Source organism: Zootoca vivipara, chromosome 8 (genome assembly GCF_965207765.1).
Source record: "Zootoca vivipara chromosome 8, rZooViv2.hap1.1, whole genome shotgun sequence".
Classification (NCBI taxonomy): Eukaryota; Metazoa; Chordata; class Lepidosauria; order Squamata; family Lacertidae; genus Zootoca; species Zootoca vivipara.
In genome coordinates, this window is record NC_142591.1 from 19963239 (window position 1) to 19975536 (window position 12298).

A 12298-nucleotide genomic window follows, 5' to 3' on the forward strand; every position below is an offset into this window, starting at 1 on the left:
CTATGGATACATATTTTGAAATAAAATACATTTAGAAATGGACAAAAGAGTGCCCTGCAGCACGCCAATCCTGCCTGGTCCATAGTGTTCTCCGTAGGGAAGCCACTTGCAAAGGAGCACCATGAGCCACGCAGGATTGACTCTTGAAAGCAGAGGTGCTGCTCCTGCTCCTTTGCGAACAGCTTTCTCAGAAAGGAGACTCAGGAGATGGGCTTCTACCTTCTCTCAGCAGTCAGGGTACTCCTGCTTCTTTTCACGTCTTCCCACCCAATGCCTGCCTCTCCTTCCAGTTTGACACCCTACCCCCTGACAGCCACCGATTACTCAGGGGCATCGAACCTGACTGGTACTGAACTTAGCTGTGTTTCCCCAACTCATCCAACCCCCCCCCCAAAAAACCCTCTGAATAGGATAGATTTGGTTCAGGACGCTGTTGAATCTGGTGCACACATTCCAATTAATTACATTACGATACTTATCACGAAGCAGGAAAAAGAAAAAGAAGATAGCCTCCCATTCCTGTATTCCTGTACACAGTGATCTAGATTTTTTTTTACACACACATTAAATGGAAAAGAGAGGCATACTAGCATGCTGCACATTAAATATAATGAGAAGTTTAACCCTGAAACTGTTTGATGGGACAAGACAGATATGACAGCCAATGCTTTTGAGCTGAAAAGAGAAGCACTCTTCACAGAAAGCCTTGCTTGGCCTGGATATCAGCTGCCTGTTGCCATGATCAGTTTCATTTGGTCAGCACCAATTGCTAAAGGATGTCACCGATCATGTGCAATAAAGCAGTATTAGGTCCTGAGCACATCTGGGATTAAGCCATGGACTCGACTCCTTTACTGAGAACTCATTTTTGCCAGTCAGGTCTGATTAAAGGCTGAAGAAACCAATTTCAGCCCACTTTACTTTCCTGTGTTTCTCATTGTTTATTTCATTAGGACGGTGTCTGGCCCCGGGACTCTGGCGCTGCCTAGCAGGAGATGCCACGGGCTCATCGCTTCAGTGATTGATTGCACTGACTGAAAAGCAGTATTGAAAACAGCCTCTGAGTTAAGTCGCATTTGTCAGACTTCTCTGCAAAATCCCTGCATCAGAAGGTCCGTGGAGGAATGCAGGTAAAGAAATGATTTAGAAACATCTGGGAACAGCAGAATGAGAATGAGAATACTGACATTTGGTTGGGAGGGGTGGCATTTGGTGCCAAAAGTACACCCCCTCAACAAAACCCTGCATCTAAAGGTCCTTCGTTGTCTCTCTCTCCGGGGAGAGAGAAGCCAATCAGGAAATACATAGTGAGTGAGATAGTGTATCTATCTGTTTATGCAAAGAAATGGAGGGTCACACTATTTCCTGTGTGAATGGGATGATGCACCTTCTGCTTTGCTGCCATAGTTTCATTGCTTCTGGATCTCTGGACAGCAGGTGGCTATTCTCAGTGAAGAAGCTTCCGGCTCTGCAATGACATCGTTTCTCCAGGCTGGCCATTGGATCTTTCTGGGCAGAAAGGAGTAAAGGCTTCCTGGTGCAGCTGAGCCTTGCTTGAGCAGCTCCTCGACTTATGTAGGGTCCTTGATGATTTAGAACCACTATCTTCCTGGGTTCTAGATCATGCTGGAAGCCTCCATGAGTGAAGAAGGCTTCTCACACAGAAGCTTTGTGGAGAACAACAAAATCAGCCATAGGGGATGGTGCCAAGGAGCATGCCCTCACTTCCCTCACCATTCATGTGATTGGAATCATGTGGGGGGCAACACCTAAAAATTTATTCACATGATGCATGGGGCTCGTAGCCATTGGGCTGTATCCAACTATGTAATACTCAGAGCAGGGCCATTTAAATTAATAGAGCTAAGTTAAGTATGTCCATTAATATCCCTGAGTCTACCCTGAGTGGAAATTAATTGGATACTGTCAATTGTCAATGCTACTACTAATAATAATACCCCGCCCATCTGGCTGGGTTGCCCCAGTCACTCTGGGCAGCTTACAGCATATATAAAAACATAATGAAACATCAAACGTAAAAACTTTCTGATACAGGGCTGCCTACAGATGTCTTCTAAAAGTTGTGTAGTTGTTTATTGCCCTGACCTCTGATGAGAGGGCATTCCATAGGGCGGGCACCACTACCAAGAAGGCCCTCTGCCTGATTCCCTGTAACTTCACTTCTTGCAGCTGGGCCTCAGTGTCTGGGCTGAACAATGGGGGTAGAGATTCTCCTTCAGGTATACAGGGTCAAAGCCATGTAGGGCTTTAAAGATCAACACCAACACTTTGAATTGTGCTTGGAAACATCCTGGGAGCCAGTGAATTGAATATATGCTGGTGAATAGACCTTTGTTGAGAAGTCTTTCTGCCATTGGCTCCCTCTCATGTCCTTTCTCTGTGGGTCATTCCTTGGGGCTCTGCCTGATGCCTGTCCTGCCAGTGTAGCACCTGACGAATACATCCCATCTTTTCTCTTCACAGCTAAGAAGAAGAGAGAACGTTGCAGCTAGCTATGAGATACTCATGTGGAGCAAATAGAATCATGGTCTCAACATTGGTTTGTATCCCATGCTTGTCCTGCTTAGAGTAAATGCATTGGATTTAATTACCATGACCAACTTAGGTCCATTAAGTTCAATAGGCCTACTCGTAGGACTAACATTAGATCCAACCCATGGTTTTAAAAAAGAATTTGTACCGATGCAGTAAAAAAAAAAATCACCTGAGCAAATTGAGATACTAGACCAATGATGTCCAATTCAAATGCTGTGCTAGGACATATTTAGGCAAGTCGATACAATATGTGAAAATTTGGTTACTGTGTTCTTTGTGAACTAGTACCACCAAAGCTGCCATTTGCTGACCTACTCTAACAAAAGCAAAAAAGCTAAACATGAAAGTCAGTCTTCTTCTGGGTTGACCACTTTATTTATAGTACTTAGTTCAGCCCGGAGCCTTCTCTTAATATAATAAGCTTTGGTCATATTTCAGACACCTGTCTCTATCCACTTAAAGCAGCCCTTGCCTGATGGACACTAAATAGGTTATTTGCTGCAGTGTTTTGCTGACAGTAATGGATATGGACAGGAGCATCCTTTATGAGGCAAGATTGAAGTTTTGGTCCCACCAGATTTGAGATGGAGACTTGCCACAGCTCAGATTCCACCATTGCTATTAAGAGAGATTTCAGCAGCCAGATGGTTAGGGAGAATATTGAGTTTCATGTGCGCTTCTTAAAGATTAGTGATTTGTGGAAGTGGATGCTGTTACCTACACTTTATCTGTGAAGTGAAGGTAATGCTCAATGACACAAGACCAAAACGTGTCTTATATAATGTGTTTTGTTTTATTGTGACTGTCATTATCCCCATCCTAATTTGTCCCATGAAAGTTTACAGTTTCACTTCCAGATGCTGCAGCCTAAATAGGATGCTCTTGCATCCTACAATGAATTTTGAGACAATGGAGTGATTGTATGTAATTCATCTGCTGTGTCAATATGAACCTATGCAGAGGTGGAAATTATCTGGAACATACCTATAGCTCAGGATGTAAAAGCAAATATGTCAATATGGAATTTATGCAATAACATATCTAAGCCAGCGTTTCTCAGTCTTCTGAGTCTTAAGGCACACTTTATTCCTCTGAATTAAAACAAAGGTACACATTAAAAGCTTTAGAGGGCACAGGAGTAATAACCCCCTTTAATGTCCAACCCCCTTCAATGTATTGTCTGTCTCCATTTGCCATCTTGAATCCCTACTCTTCATGGAGCAACAAGAGATATCTCTAGGGTCATTCATTGCTCAGGTTTTTTTTCTTTCTTATGCTTTGTGTAAGGGGAAGGCTTATAGGGAACAACCCCCCTCATCAGGTCGAGTTCCTTGCCAAGCAGTAAGTCAAGCACAGGATCAGATTACAAGAGCCAGGAAACAGAAAGGGAGAACCAAGGCTCTGACAGCATCAGAGAGCCCTTGCTCCAAGGGGAGGGAGAGAGAGCAGGGGAAGAAGGGACCGGCAGACAGTCAGCCGGAAGGCCATTTCCCCCCACGCCGGAAATGAGGGGAATGGCTCCCATCGAAGCAGGGGGAGGCGCTTCGCAGTTCCCAGGCTGTTATGTTGGGTGTGAAACAGAAAGCAAACATTGCGAGATTCTGACTCAGACTGAGGCAGACATGATTTATGGACACTTTGCACTGTAAATAATATGCACCAATAAAAACATCTGGAAGACAAGCAGAAGTGGAGGGTTGTTACTCAAGAGTAGCCACAACAACCCCTGACACTTTGTTTCCAACCATGGGTGATTTTCATCCTCTGCTGCTACAGAAGTGGAACAGTTTTAAAATGCAGCCATTACAAAAATTTGATTTAGTCTTAATTTTAAAGGCAAAAACTCTGAATTTGCACTTTCCAAAACAACAAAATAACCCGAATACAGCTGCTTTGGATGTCATCAGACTACCACTCTCATCATCCCTGACCATTGGCCATGATCGCTGGGGGAGATTGGAAGTTGCGGGTATAACAACGTATGGAGAGCCGCAGGTTCCTCACTCCTGGTTCCTCACAGTACTTCTGGGACCTCACAAACATGGTCTGAAGGCAGCAGTCTGCCCCACCCTCGGCAATTGATACCAAGAGACATGATAATGGCACAATCCTATAGATGTCTACTCAACGTATAGCCCCATAAAGTTAAATAGAGCTTATTCCCTGATAGATGGGTATCGGATTGAAGCCTAAATCACTAAAATAAAAGAGGTTTTCCCTCTTTATGCTCCCTTACCACCCAAATGATTCTTTTTTCTTCTTCTTCAGGTTAAAAAAATGCACAAGCTCTAACCTATAACATTCTAACGTTATATAAATATACACATGCACTTATACAGTTTATGACTTCATAGAAGAGTGAAGCTTAGAGCCTTAATAGGCAATGGTATGATTCGCCTGGAAGAATAACATTAGTAAAATGTCATTATGTAGCTGCGGATGATAAACAGGGACTTCTTGAAGTCATATCCAATGCATAATTGTGCAGACAGAAACAAAACTGTTTATATACCCACATGCAGCATTTTAAATACGTGTCTGTCTTTTATTTTCCAAAATGCTCTCATTTCACACATTAAGGCTGCAAATTGCCTGCACATATCTGCTCAGAAGTAAACCCCATTGTGTTCAATGGGGCTTACTCTGAGGTAAGTAAGCATTCGACTGCAGCCTTATACACTATAATTATACTAAGGTAAACAATAAATACGAAACCTTCATTTTCTGGGAGCAATCGTCTTATTACCATAGATGTGTGCAAGAACTGTAAAATTGATTTGCCAAGATCTGTTCAACCTTCCTTTAAAGGACACAGGAGATTTTCTTCGACAAGAGCACGGCATGAGGTCACATTTGTCGGTATTAACTTATTTCCTAGTTGTGTATACAATGGATCCATCCCTTAATCCTAGCCAGGATACTGGAAGACTCTGATTTACAAACTAGTTTATCCCAGGTCTTCATGTGGATTAGCAAGATAACAGGCACTCTGGGATGAAGACCCAGATAGTACTTTTGCTGTATGTCTGCATGGAACCAGAGAAATGAAAGCTGAAAGCCTCAGCCTCTGATGTCTAATCTCACAAAGCCCCTGTATACAAGTACATTAGCACATCATTATTGCAACCACAACAATGCCATTGGAATGATGCTGATACAGTGCAGCCTTTGTAAACCAGAGACCCTCCAGATGTTTTCAGCTATGTCTCCCATCATCCATGCTGGTTGGGGGTATTCAGATCTGTAATGCTTTAGCATTTGTAGGGCACCGGGTTGGGAAAAAATAGCATAATGTCATTCCACGAAGGCTATTGTGGGAGAAAATGCCACTATTGGGTCACCAATATGACGTCTGCCCAACATAATGACAAATATGTGCATTTATATGCACATTTCCCTCTTACATTCACTTTTTTTTCTTTCAGATTTTGGGGACTGCATGGCAAAAACTGGAGAAGGGTGAATTCCATTCTATAGCTGTGTTTCATTTCTTGCATTGGTTGTGTGAATTTGAGAAGCTTGCATAATGAACCCTTTGTCTCCCCCAACCCTTCCCTCCTGTTCTTATAACACTGGTTGAGCCATTCACCTCCCCCCTATGCTTGAAGTAGATTCACCAGAGACCAGCCACTGCCATCTTTAAAAAGGGACATTAAAAGACACAGCATGGTAATTGACAAGGTCAAAAAAAGAAAGTGTACAGCAGTCCTTAATCACAATCAGTACATAGAGTCATTCTGTAAGTTTTTCAATAGGCATTCCATTCTCCCGGTGAAGTGATTCATTACCTAAGCGGTTAGTCCAAATAGCCATTAGGGACACAATGTGGGTTGGCTTTTTTGCAGTCCTTTCTGAGAGTTTTAAGAGTTCCAAGGCCTTGCAGTGGTGTGCAGAACAACAACATAGCAAATAAGAACTCACCGCATTTATAACACAATTTACATCCTATCTCATAATCGCAGAACTGGAAAGGAAGTTAGACATCGTCTAGCCCAACCTCCTATTTAAAGAAGGATCTGCAATGCAGGGTGTAACCACAAAATATCTAACAGATGGTCAGCCTCTGTTTTAAATATTTCCTATTTACCTCTGAAGGTCACTGGATTGTCAAACCATTGCCTGTTTAGTTATAAAACTTGCTGTAAAATAGGCTCATCGGGGTGCCAATAACAGTCAGAGCAAGAGTCCTAATTCTGCTGCATGCAGACCTTTCTAAAGGTTTTGGATCTTAATTAAGCAGCCTATTATTGAGCATCACTTACTTAATGCTGAGAATGAATATGCCACCCGCAAGTCAGGTGAGATAGCACTAGACAGATTTTTCAGAGAGTCGACTGTCACTTGCAAGATCTCTGCACCATAGGACTGGTTCATTCCACCCTGTTTCTTACCATTTAATTACTCAGTGGCACCAAATGACTCACAGCTGGATCTGTTAACCACTTCCACTGACTGGCATTGTTTTTGAGGTGATATGAGGTGATCTGGAAGTTCTGTCTCTAGAGTCAGGTCCCGCCATACTCATTTTACACATTCAGGTAACTGGCTGGGGCTCCAGTCAAAACATTGCTGCTCATTTTGAAAGATGTCTGTAAGGGAGAAGAGTGGTGACCTTGGCTGATATGTTACTTGATTAGTGTTTTCCAATATTTACCAAGTAAAAGTGATTGCCACTAAAATGTGAACCATCCCTGTGTGACAAGAGTTTGGTGCCGATATGTGTAAGCCATCCCTGTGAAGTAGAGAGATGTGGAACACCTCTTTTGCGATATGTGATGTTTCTATAGGTGATATGTGACTTATCTTCTTTCCCACTCCCAGGCTTTTGGTAGACTGCAGGAACTATCCCATGCACAATAATCTGGTGTAAAGCATGCTAGTGTGTGTTAAACTGGTCTAAAGCATAGCTGCCAAGTCTACCGTTTCCCCCGGAAAACCCCCGTTTTTAAAGCCATTGTCCGCTGTCATCCCAAATGGTGAAATATCCCATAATTCCCCCCAGATTTCTTCCGGTGCTGCTCTGCTCATGTCTGGGCACCAGAAATCGGGCAGCGCCGGCACCGGAAATTGCTTCCGGTGCCGGCGCTGCTGATCCCGTATTTTTCTAACCGGGACTTGGCAGCTATGGTCTAAAACTTAATCTCACTTCCACTTCCCCTGTTGCTTTTCCCCACTGCTTTTCTCTCGGTTTTCTCCAGAGCAATGTTTCCTCCAATTTAGCACTAAAGAGCAGTTTTTCCCTGGGATAGAATTGGAGTGAGGGTGAAACAGCTGAGACCCATGCTTTCCATGCATGGAACAAGTACTGTAGAAGTGTGGCCAAGACCTAAGTTTGTTTGTTTGTTTGTTTAGGGGTTTTTTAACTAATTTTCTTCTCTATCATTACAAACATCTCATATCAATAACATACATATTACACATCATCACCCCTCCCTCCCGGACTTCCCTCAGCTTCCATTTCTGGTTTGTTGCCTCCTTATTATATACTGCTGTTTTATACAATCCACTATATCATTCCTTCATCACGTTAATTGTTCTTTATCGTTAAAAATGTGAATGTTTATTTAAATCCTCCCATTGAATCAATGTTCTTTTTTTTGTTTCCGCAAATACAATGTAAAAGGTTCTCACTCTTTTTCAAAGTCACTGTTGTCCTTTTCTCGTAGTCTATCCGTTAGTTTTGCGAATTCTGCGTAGTTCATCTGTTTTTCTTGCAAATGTTCTTCTGTTGGAATCTCTCCAGTCTCCCAGTTTTGTGCTATCAAAATTCTCATTGCAGTAGTAGCAAACATAAATAATGTCCTCTTCTCTTTTGGCAGATCTTGACCTAAAATACCCAACAGGAAGGCTTCTGGTTGCTTAACAAATGTTATGTTAAACATTTTTTTCAGTTCATTGTATATCATTTCCCAATATATTTTTACATTCTTACAGTCCCACCACATATGGTAAAAAGTACCTTCAGCCTTACACCTCCAACACTCCTTCTGTGGCCAAGACTTAAGTTAACCATGTGTAAAGTTACATCAGATCCAAAGGAAAACAAGCGTTTAAAACAGTGTTCTGTGCCAGGTTGCCAGGTCAGGTAATTGAACCGAACAGACCTAGAATCCAATCTAAGTCCCCTGTCTCTGGCCACACTCCACCATGCCTCCAGAATGCATCTTTTTGGGAACTTAGGTCGGCCTCAGCCCAGCCATCTTCAGCTAAACCAGGCTTCCTCAACCTCGGCCCTCCAGATGTTTTTGGCCTACAACTCCCATGATCCCTAGCTAGCAGGACCAGTGATCAGGGATGATGAGAGTTGTAGTCTCAGAACATCTGGAGGGCCGAGGTTGAGAAAGCCTGAGCTAAACCCTGACAGAACAAGTTATGCTGTCATGTCTTTAGCTGAGCCAGGTTTAGGGACTTAACACCAGTTGAACCAGAGAGCCACTTCATCCTAAACTGCTCATCCCTACAGATCTTTGAAACAAACAAACAAACAAAAATTCCTTCCAGTAGCACCTTAGAGACCAACTAAGTTTGTCATTGGTATAAGTTGCTTGGATACTGTAAGGGTGACTCCCTACAGGGAGCCAGTCCCCATCATCCTGGTGTCCACCTTGTCAAGTACAGAGAGCACCAGTGGTTCTGAAGTAGCCAGAGGGGAAGGGGGAGACTTGGAGGAAGAGAGAAATCAGAAGGAGGAACAGTGGGAAAGCTCGGGGGCGGAGGAGTGCAGGCAGACACTTAGAGATGCTGCAAAGCCAGGGCTCCGACTGCTGAGGAAGGAAGCTGAAAGGGCATCACTCATTCCTTCCGGCGCCAGAAGTAAGGAGAGTGCTGCAATGCAGGTCAAGGGGGGCGGTGCCCAGACTACTTTGCTGGCGTAGGAACAGATGTATACACCATTGCTGGATTCTGATTCGGGGTGAGAGGTCATGTTTTAAGCTGTCTCTACACTGTAAATAAATAGCACAATAAACGTCTTTGAAGACAAACTGGACTTAGGCGGAGTTACTCCACAGTAGCCACGACGACCCTCTGACAGATACCTTTGAGTAACAAGTAAATAACAAGTCTAAATAGTAGTAGTAGTAGTAGTAGTAGTAGTTATAGCAACAAAAACAAAAACATTTTCACTCGTTGCAAGGAAACACATGAGTTTAAGCATAATTGCCAAAAAAACAAGAAGCAGCTTCCTCTTATTTTGGACACAGAGCACCGTCCTTTAAATCTCCAAAATTTGACACCAGTCCTCTGAGCTCCTGTCATTTCCTACCTACCCCTGTGGTGAGCAGGACACCTGACATGAGAGAAGGAGGAAGAGAAAAAACAGAGACAGAATGGATAGAGGAGCACCAGCTACTTCAACTAGAAATGTAAGCAATGATTCTGTGACAGCCATATTGGCTCCCTCTATCCTGCATTAATATTTCTGGAAACCCCTCCAGGTTGCCAATCTCTCCTCAACGACAGCTGATTTGTATGAGGCTGGGTTTTCTAACGATTAGTTAGGTTAACAGTTGGATAAAAATTAGGAGGAAGTGCTGGAGGTTTGCTGAGAATATGAGACACAGGAGGGAAGACCCACTGAGCAATTTTAAGTCTGATTCCCCACCCCACCCCAAGTCATTAATAAATGTGGAGAATTTTAAAAAGGGAATTATGCTTCCTGAAGTCCTGAGGGATTTTGCTGCCAACTGTCTGAAAAGTATTGGCTTTTCTTTTTTAGATAAGCCAATTAAAAAGAGGACCAGTGGGGGAGGAGGGGAGGACTTTTTGCGTTATATTGAGAATACTAAACTGCATGCTTTTTGTGGATTTGCTGCTGCATAATAATTTGGCATTTTGCAAGTTTCTAAGAATCAGAATCTCCAGAGTTGATTTATATTAAATGCTCTGTTAAAATCATTTTCATCAGTGGCGTAATTTCAGTAGGTTGTTTAGATTTAGAGTCCACTTATGCAACAGAAGAATCACAGCAAGCATTGAAAAAGGAAATTTAAAGTGAAAATAGTTGTATCGAGTTAAGTTAGGAGGATCAAGTGGTGCAAATCTCCCAAAATGCTCTCTTTAAATTTGCTGCTGCTACTCCTCTTATTTCTATTACAAGCAATATGATTTGCAGGAGAACACGAGAGGCAGAGGGGGAGAAGTCAGGTCCCTGACTCAATGAACTTACAATCTACATTTTGCTAATGGAGGAAGAAGGGAGGGGATGAATTAATGTGCAAATGTCCCAACATATCCAGGTAGAGCTGGGCATATCCCTTGGCTGAAGAACTGTTGTTAGTCAGTGAAGACAATGCTAAGCTTGAAAGACCAATAGGCAGACTCAGTAGAAGGCAACCTCCTCTGTTTCTATGTATCCTCTGGTGTGCTTTTGTTTGCAAATGCCCAAGAATTTGGCCAAAGAAGAACTTTCAAGATGGGTAAGGGTCATAGCTGCCAAGTTATCCCTTTTTTACAGGGATTTTCCCTTATGCTGAATAGGCTTCCTCGCGAGAAAAGGGAAAACTTGGCAGCTATGGTAAGGGTCATAGCTGAATGGAAGAACAACTGCTTTCCACACAGAAGGTCTCAGGTTCAACCCCCAGCTTTTTCAGGTGGTTGCAAGAGACTCCTGTCTGAAACCCTGAGCTAGATGGACTCAGTATAAATAAACTTCCTATGCTCTTGTGCACAGTAATGGCTGAGGTGCCGATTGAGGGAATTACCCTGGTAAAGATGAGACCAAGAGGAGATATGACAGCCCACTTCAAATATCCAAAGGGCTGCCACATGGAGAATGTAGCAAACTTGTTTTCTCTTGTGCTGGATGCTAGGACCAGAACCAATTGATTCATGTTACAAGATAGGTGATTCCGACTAAACATCTGGAAGAACATTCTGACAGTAAGAGCTGTTTGACAGGGGAATGGACCCCCATAAGAGATGGTGGCCTCTCGTTCCTTGGAGTTTTCTAAGCAGAGGTTGGGTGGCCATCTGTCCTGTATGACCGAGTTGAAATTCCTGCATTGCATGGAGTTGGACTACTAGATGATGCTTCCAACTCTACATATCTATGATTCTATGATATTACCTTTACCACCACCCTCTCTGTGTGCTTCAAGGTATGGAAGTCCCCCTCCAACCCAACCTACATCACCATTCAGGAGCCATTGGCAGTTTTGCACATCACTAGCTACCCTTGATCCAGCAAAGGTGAATTATTGTATTGCTGCGTTCCCGATTGTTTCAGCACTCAAGTGGATGTTATCCACAATGTTATATGTAGGGGAGGGGAAGTTTACTCTCCCATCATAGAAAGGCCCCCAACAAATGAACAAACTACAACTTGACTGATACTTCACCCCGTTTGAATTGTATACAATCCTTGTCATGTGTAATAAAATGGCCTCCATGCCAATTCCCTTTTTATGCATGGGTTTAAAAGAAAAGGGGGGACACCCCTAGGCATTTCTACATCGGTCCCCATATACTTTTTAATGTGTCTTTGCCATTTTTACATGCACCTTCCTCTTTCTTTTTAAGGACAATTTCACCCGGAGTAATGGAGCGGTGGAAATTAAATGAGTGTGCATGGAAGCCAATGAACTTGAGGTACTACTCATCTTGCAACTCCGCCTAATCTAAATAACCCTCTCTCTTTTTTTAATGCTTTGCTAGAATGGCATTTTCAAAAGGCTATCTACGAGTAAATGAGCGCATATGTCACTTTGGATTTGCTAGACAAATCAAATCTGTCCGACAAAGT